Here is a 7318-nt window from a genome sequence, read left to right on the forward strand (position 1 = left end):
CTTGCTTTCTTTCTTTCTTTCTTTCTTTCTTTCTTTCTTTCTTTCTTTCTTTCTTTCTTCCTTTTTTGGAGAGGTTCTTGCTATAGCACGCGTGTGCTTGCCAGAAAGACAGAGAGAGGCAGAAAGACAGAAAGTGAGAAATCACTCCCCCCAGGGGCATGGCCACGCCGCAGTCCCTTCTCCTCCATTCTCCTCTCCAGGATCTCGGGCACGCACGCACATGCACCTGATGTGAGTTCAAGCCACCGGTTCCAGGACTCGAACTGTGGTCGACTACATGAGGGTCCAGTGACATAGCTATTATGCTAACTGCTGGTCCCCATTTAAAAATTTTTTAATTTAATTTATTATTATTGTTTAATTTGCTATAGGGCACATATGCTCACCAGAGGGGAAGGGAGAGAGACAGAGAGAAAGAGAGAGAGAAAGTGAGGAAGCAAGCCATGGTGTCTGGGACTCGAACTGTGGCTGGCCATATCCAAGTCCAGCACCTTCACCACTACAGCACCCTCTCTGCATTTTGCGGTCCTGTGCCTACCTCCACCTCGTCTGGTACAATGTCATGTGGGATCCTGTGCTGGCGGATGGAACACTCCCCTCCTTGGCCTGTGGTCTGTCTCAGGTCCTGCAGGCAGGAAAGGCAAACTCATACTCAGACAACGAATCATTGTTCCTTCCAGGACGGAAGGGATCTCATGTGGTCAGCTGGCTGCTGAGTGATGGCCGGTGTCCTCATGGAATGGTGCTCTCTCTATTTGGGACTTGGCAATGGTCTCTCTTGCTGGAAAACTGGACGTGGAGCAGCAGCAGTGGCTTGATCAGCCTTGGTGAGTGAGTACCATGTCTTAGACCCATCGTAGCCTCCATCCCTGTCACCATGTCTTCCCTTCCTTGTGCTCTTTGTACCAACAGTGAAGAGGCCGGTGACAAGCTAGTCCATGTCCCTTGGCCAAATCCCTCAGGTTAGTTAGTTGGTTAGTACCTCTTCCCAGACAGGTGCTCTCCGTGAGTGCGAGCATGTGAGACAGACCGTCATGCTTCGTGCCAAGTCCCACGCGTGTGGCTTTCCCGTCACATGAATTCCTCTTGTCCCCCAGCTTCTTATCTTTCTCCTTCTAGGCTCCTAGTTACTTGGTCAAACCTTTAGCCAATGAGGCCCTGTATGTATATATATAAAATTTTATTTAACTTTATTTATTTATTTTAATTTGACCAGGGAGAGAGAGAGAGCAAGCCGCCAGGTCTGGCACTTGAACCACAGTCGGCCATATGGGAGTCCAACGTCCTTAACCACCACACCACCTGCCAGTTCCACATGCATAGCTTTTAAAATAATGTATTTCCTTTCTCTTTCTTTCTTTCCTCCTTCTTTCTTTCTCTTCCTTTCTCTCTCTCTCTCTCTCTTTTTCTTTCTTTCTCTCTCTCTCTTTCTTCCTTTCTTTCTCTCTTTCTTTCTTTCTCTCTCTTTCTTTCTCTCTTTCAATTGCCTCTTTCTCTTTTTTTCCCCAGAGAGGGAGAGAAAGCGCCTCTCGACATGGTCACATCACAATCGTCTTCCCTCTCTTTCTCCTCCCTACCAGGATTCTGGGCACAGGTGCACACATACTCCTGGCATGTATCTCCAGCCACCATGGCTGGGATTCATAACACAGTCAGTCTTTTGGGGTCTGGCTTTGGTGCCCAGGGCGTACCTGCTGATACGGGGCTGCCCTGTTCCCTGCATTTTCTATGAACTTCTCGAATACTTCCTTTGGCGTAACAGGGTCTTCCTGGGTGCTCAACTTCTCCTTGAGTCACTGGGTTCTCGAATTGAAAACTGGCTTTTTTTTTTTTTAATTGGGGGCCATTGTTTCATGTCTTTTGCTCGTACAGGTCAGGTTGTCAGGTTGTCCAGTTGGCTGCCCATCCATTGTGCCCGTAGAGCACCTGGTTCTGTTGACCTCTCCCTTATTCTCTGCAGGTCAGGCCACCTCAGCTGCCATTCTGCTCACCTTCATTTCAATAATTACATCCACTTAACTCCTGAGGATTGAATGTCAAAACAGGGCTTTTTTTTTTTTTTTTTTTTTTGAGAGAGAGAGAGATTTGGGCTCTATACCTAATTCCTACTTCTTATTTTTAAGTCATAAAGGAGTGGCCATGCCACATCCCTTCTCCTTCATTCTCCTCCTGGGATCTTGAGCACGCACACACACACCATCCTGGTGTGTTTCAGGTCACCAGGTCTGGGGCTTAAACTGTGGTGGGCCCTGTGGAAGTCCAGCGACATCACGGCTACGCCACCTGCTGGCCCCTATTATTATTATTTAATTTGACAGAGACACAGAAAGGGAAAGCGAGAACGCAAGCTGCCAGGTCCATTTTTTCAAGGGATGAGAGTGCATTCATAGGGAAGAATGAGCCACTTGATTTAAAAAAAAAAATTATTATTATTGAATTTGCTGTAGGGCATGTGCACTCATCAGAGAGAGATGGACAAAGAAAGAGACACAGAGAGAAGGAAGAGAGAGAGAGAAAGTGAGAAAGCAAGCCACCAGGTCCAGGACTCAAACCATAGTTGGCATGTGGAAATCCAGCACCTTAACCACCACACCACCTACTGGTCCTAAGTCACTTGATATTTTAAAAGGAATTATTTATTTAATTTCATTTATTATTATTTTTTCTTTTAAATTATTTATTTAACTTATTATTACCATTAAGGTTGCTGTAGGGCACATGCGCTCACCAGACAGAAACAGAGGAAATCGGAGAAAGCAAGCCACCAGGTCCAGGGCTTATACCAAGGTTGGCCACGTGGGAGTCCAACACCTTTACTACCAGGCCACCTGCTGGCCCCTGTTATTATCATTATTGTTATTTTAAATTTGCTACAGGGCTTGTGCACTCACCATAGAGAGAGAGAGGGAAAGTGAGAACAAGTTGCCAGGTCCGGGACCTGAACCATGGTCGGCCACGTGGGAGTTCAGCCCCTTAACCACCAAGCCACCCACTGGCCCCAAGCCACTTCATTTTCAAGTGTATCAACTCAAATGATACACAAACTGAATATCAGGGTGCCATTTTTCCCCCAATCAGAGCATGACCTTGACTTGCTGTTTTTTTAATTTAATTTTATTATTATTATTATTATTATTATTTTTTGGAGAGGTTTTTGCTATAGGGTGCGTGCAGACAGAGAGAGACAGAGAGACAGAAAGCAAGAAATCACCCCCCAGGGGGGATGGTCACGCCGCAATCCCTTCTCCTCCATTCTCCTCTCGGGATCTTGGGCACGCACGCACACGCGCCCGGAGTGAGTTTTAAGCCACCGGGTCTGGGATGCGAACCGCAGTTGACTACATGGGAGTCCAGCGACATAGCCATTACGCTAACTGCTGGTTCCCTAGCCAACTTGCTTAGGTTAAACATTTCATCTTTTTCTGAGACAAATTGTTTATTTAATTTATTATTATTGTTCTTTAATTTGACCACAGAGAGACAGAGAGAGGGGGAGAATGAGAAAGCAAGGTACTGGGTTTATGGGAGTCCACTTGCTGGGATAATGTTTACTCTTTGGAATGTGGGTGTTCTGAGGTCCTCAGCTTCCTCTGCCCTCCAATCACAGGTGATGAGCTCCTCCTCGTATGCTACCAATGAGTCCCTCTCACACTCACACACTTCTTAATTGCTTTCAGCCTTTTGTTATTTCTTTTCCGTGTCAGCCAAATTTAGCTATAGCCCACTCATTCCATTGATGTTGCTTTGCCCTGATATTTCTCCAGTGCCTGAGACATGACTGCCACCACTGCATTTCCTTCCAGGAGTAACTATCCCATCCCAACAATGGTGAAAGTTTTAATAATCACACCGTCGCAAGACAGGTGAGATGAGTGACCAAAATTCCACCCCAACATCTGCTTTCTTAGAAGGTAACAGATTGGGTTCCCTGGGAGGAGACCTTGATAGAGATGAGCATGTAGGAGTGCTATAGTTTGAATATGCCCCCTCCCCCCATTCATGTGCTGAGCCATAGTAGTGGGATTAAGAGGGTGAGAATTAGACCCAATTATGATGTCAAAAGGTGGGGCTTTGGGGAAGAGAGTAGTGAGTAGGTGGTTAGGGTGGTGGGGCCCCATATTGAGTCCTGGTGGGCTTATAAAGAGAAGAAATGAGGCAGGTAGAGACGCACATGGATACAGATGATGTTTCTGTTCTGCTCAAATGTCTACTCTCCACTATTTTGTGCTGCCTTTGGATTTTCTGGCCTCCAGAACTGTGAGTCAAATAAACCTCTATTTTTATACCTTACCCAGTCTCAGGTACTTCTGTTAACCATGCAGCAGTGGACTAACAGGGAGGGATCTCAGGGTCCATGTAAGTGGGATGTAGAGGAAGCAAGCAGGAGTTTGCAGAGGATGAAGCTAGGTTGTGATGTTGTATTCGTTTCCTATCGCTGCTGTGATGGATTTGCACACATGTAGTGCCTTAAAACAACACAAATTTGTTCTCTCACAGTTCTGGGCTTGGGTTTCTTGTGGAGGCTCTAGGAAAGGCTCTGTTTCCTTGTCTTTTCCCATCTCTAAGGTTTCCCACATTCCTGGTCCATAGCTCACTCCTTCTATCACTCTGAGCTCTGCTTCCGTCATCACATCTCCTTTTCTGGCTCTGACCCTCCTGCCTCCTTCTGATAAAGGACCTTTGTGTTACATGGTGCCTTGACTGGATAAACCAGGAAAGTCTCTTTATCCCAAAGTCCTTAATTTCTTCTTCTTTTCTAAAGAATTATTTTATTTAGCTTTATTTATTTGTTTATTTAGATTTGACCAGAGAGGGACAGAGAGAGAGAGAGAGAAAGGTGAGAGGGAGGGAAAGTGAGAAAGCAAGCTGCCAGGTCTGGGACTTGAACTACAGTTGACCATGTGGGAGTCCAGCGCCCTTAATGCATTACACCTCCTACCAGCCCATCCTTAACTTCTGAAAATTGCATGATTGTCATAGAAGAGAACATATTCACAGGTTCTGGGGATTAGGATGTGGACACCTTTGGGGACGGGCATTGTTCTGACCACCATAGCTGCAATTTCAAGGCTTCCATTAGAGCTTTGAAGCTGGAGGGACCCTACAGAGTTGCCGGGTGAGGATACTGGGCCTTTATATTTTCATGTCAATTGACTATTGGGCATGGGCATGGGCATGACTTAGGGGAGGATACTGGGCCTTTATGTTTTCATGTTGAGTTGACTATTGGGCATGGGCATGGGCATGACTTTGGGCGAGTGGCTGTCTCTAGTCCTAGAGGGCTTTAGCATCCCAGCACCTTCATTCCTGCAGAGGGCCTGGATGGCGCATCAATGGCACCCACGGAGCCCCTCTGCGCTAGCCCAGCCTCCATCTTCAATCCCACAGACAGTCACGCCAGGGCATTTGCCCATGCTCTTTCCTTCCTCTCCCAGTAACCTTTTCGATCTTGGCCCTATCACCACTTCCTCCAGGAAGTTTTCCCTGACTTTTCTGACGAAGTCATCTCCGTTATAGCCCTTGTGAAGGTCATGATGCCAGCTTGGGTGTGTTACCATGTATCTTCACCAGAGTCAGACTCCCCGGTGGGCTGCGTTCTGCCAGGTAAGATGGGGTTTGCTTGCATTCAGGATTGTGTGCACCGGGGGCCTCACCTACTAGGTGCTCAGAAAGTATTTGAGCAAAGGAATGAAAGAACCCACTGCTTTCTCTTCTAGTGGCTCTGGCAGATTGGGTAGCCCGGGTGGATGTACTCTGTCCATCCCCTTACTCTTGGATATGCAGGCTGTTTCCGGGCCTTTGACAGCTCACATGACGCTGCAGTGAACACTGCCCAGCCCCTGCCTGAAGTTTGTGCAGGTAGATTTCTAGATGCGGAAGTGCTGGGCAGAGCCCGGGGGCCGGGACTAGGAATGGACAAGCGGCCAGTCCTCCTTGGCTGAAAGGCCCCTGGCTGCATTGCTGCTGTGGGCACAGAAGCAGCAGGAAAAACACTCCACAAAGTGACAGGGAGACGAGAAACAGCCTGCAAAATAGCGGCGGTGGCACTTGAGGCCCCAGGCGGTTCCTGCCATCCAGGTATGTGTGTCCTCATCTTACTGGACCCTCAGCAAGGCCCTCCGTTACCTGAAGTTGGAGCCCTGGTTTCTTCCTTGATTTTTCTTTTCTTTCTTTCTTCTTTTTTTTTTTTTTGAGAGGTTTTTGCTATAGGGCACGTGCGCTCGCCAGAGAGAGACAGAGAGACAGAAAGCGAGAAATCACCCCCCAGGGGAGATGTCCATGCTGCAATCCCTTCTCCTCCATTCTCCTCTCGGGATCTTGGGCATGCATGCACACGCGCCCGGTGTGAGTTTAAGCCGCCAGGTTCAGGACTCGAACTGTGGTCGACTACATGGGAGTCCAGCGACATAGCCATTACGCTAACTACTGGTCCCCCTGATTTTTCTTTTCATGAGAGAGCACACATGTGTGTCTAGTAGACCCTGCACGTGTGTGTGAGAGGGAAAGATAAACACCCTCCACAGGACCTGTCATGCTATCATCCCCTTCCTATGTCCTCTGCTCATTGGATCTTGGACTCAAGCATGTACTTGGCGTGTTTCAAGCTGACCAGCTACTACGCCTCCATGGAGCTGGCCCAAGGTTCCTTCCTTCCTTCCCCATAGGTGCCTGGACTCACCAGAGAGAAACGGAGGAGAAAAGTGAGGAAAACACCCCCTTTGGGGAGATGACCACAGTGTAATCCCCTCTTCCATTCTCCCCTCAGGTTCTTGGCCATGTGTAGACATGTGCCCAGTGCATTTCTCAAGCCTCCAGGTCTGAGACTTGAACATGCAGTCAGCTATATGGGATCCAGGCGCTTTAACCACCATGCCACTGGCTGGCCCAAGACTAAGGCTTCTTATATTTCCTACTAAAAGTTACGCTTCTTGTCATTGTTGTCTAAAGACGTGGCTTTTTGGGAATTTACTAAGCTGTGTGTATACGTGCGTATGTGTGTGTGCATGTGTGTGTGAGAGAGAAGGTGATCTGGATAAACCGTCGTATCTGTTCCAGGGTTTATGTTATATCCCATCTTTCTGAAAAGATAACGTATTCCCTGCAGGGTGCAAAGTTTTATTTATGCTAAATCTCATGCCAGCTTCGGCCACTTGTTGGCTCCAGCCACGTGACCAGCTGGGTCTCTGTGCCTGTCTGTCTCAGTTCTAGAGGGAGACTAGGGAGTGGGGTGTCCCCACATGCTGTGGAGGGTGAAGTGGTTAAATACACCCAGTGGCTCAGTCTTGGGGTTGGACGCTGTTTGGAAGGTCTGAGAGTC

This window comes from Tupaia chinensis, unplaced genomic scaffold, assembly GCF_000334495.1.
Source record: "Tupaia chinensis unplaced genomic scaffold, TupChi_1.0 Scaffold145396_1, whole genome shotgun sequence".
In the NCBI taxonomy this organism is placed as follows: domain Eukaryota; kingdom Metazoa; phylum Chordata; class Mammalia; order Scandentia; family Tupaiidae; genus Tupaia; species Tupaia belangeri.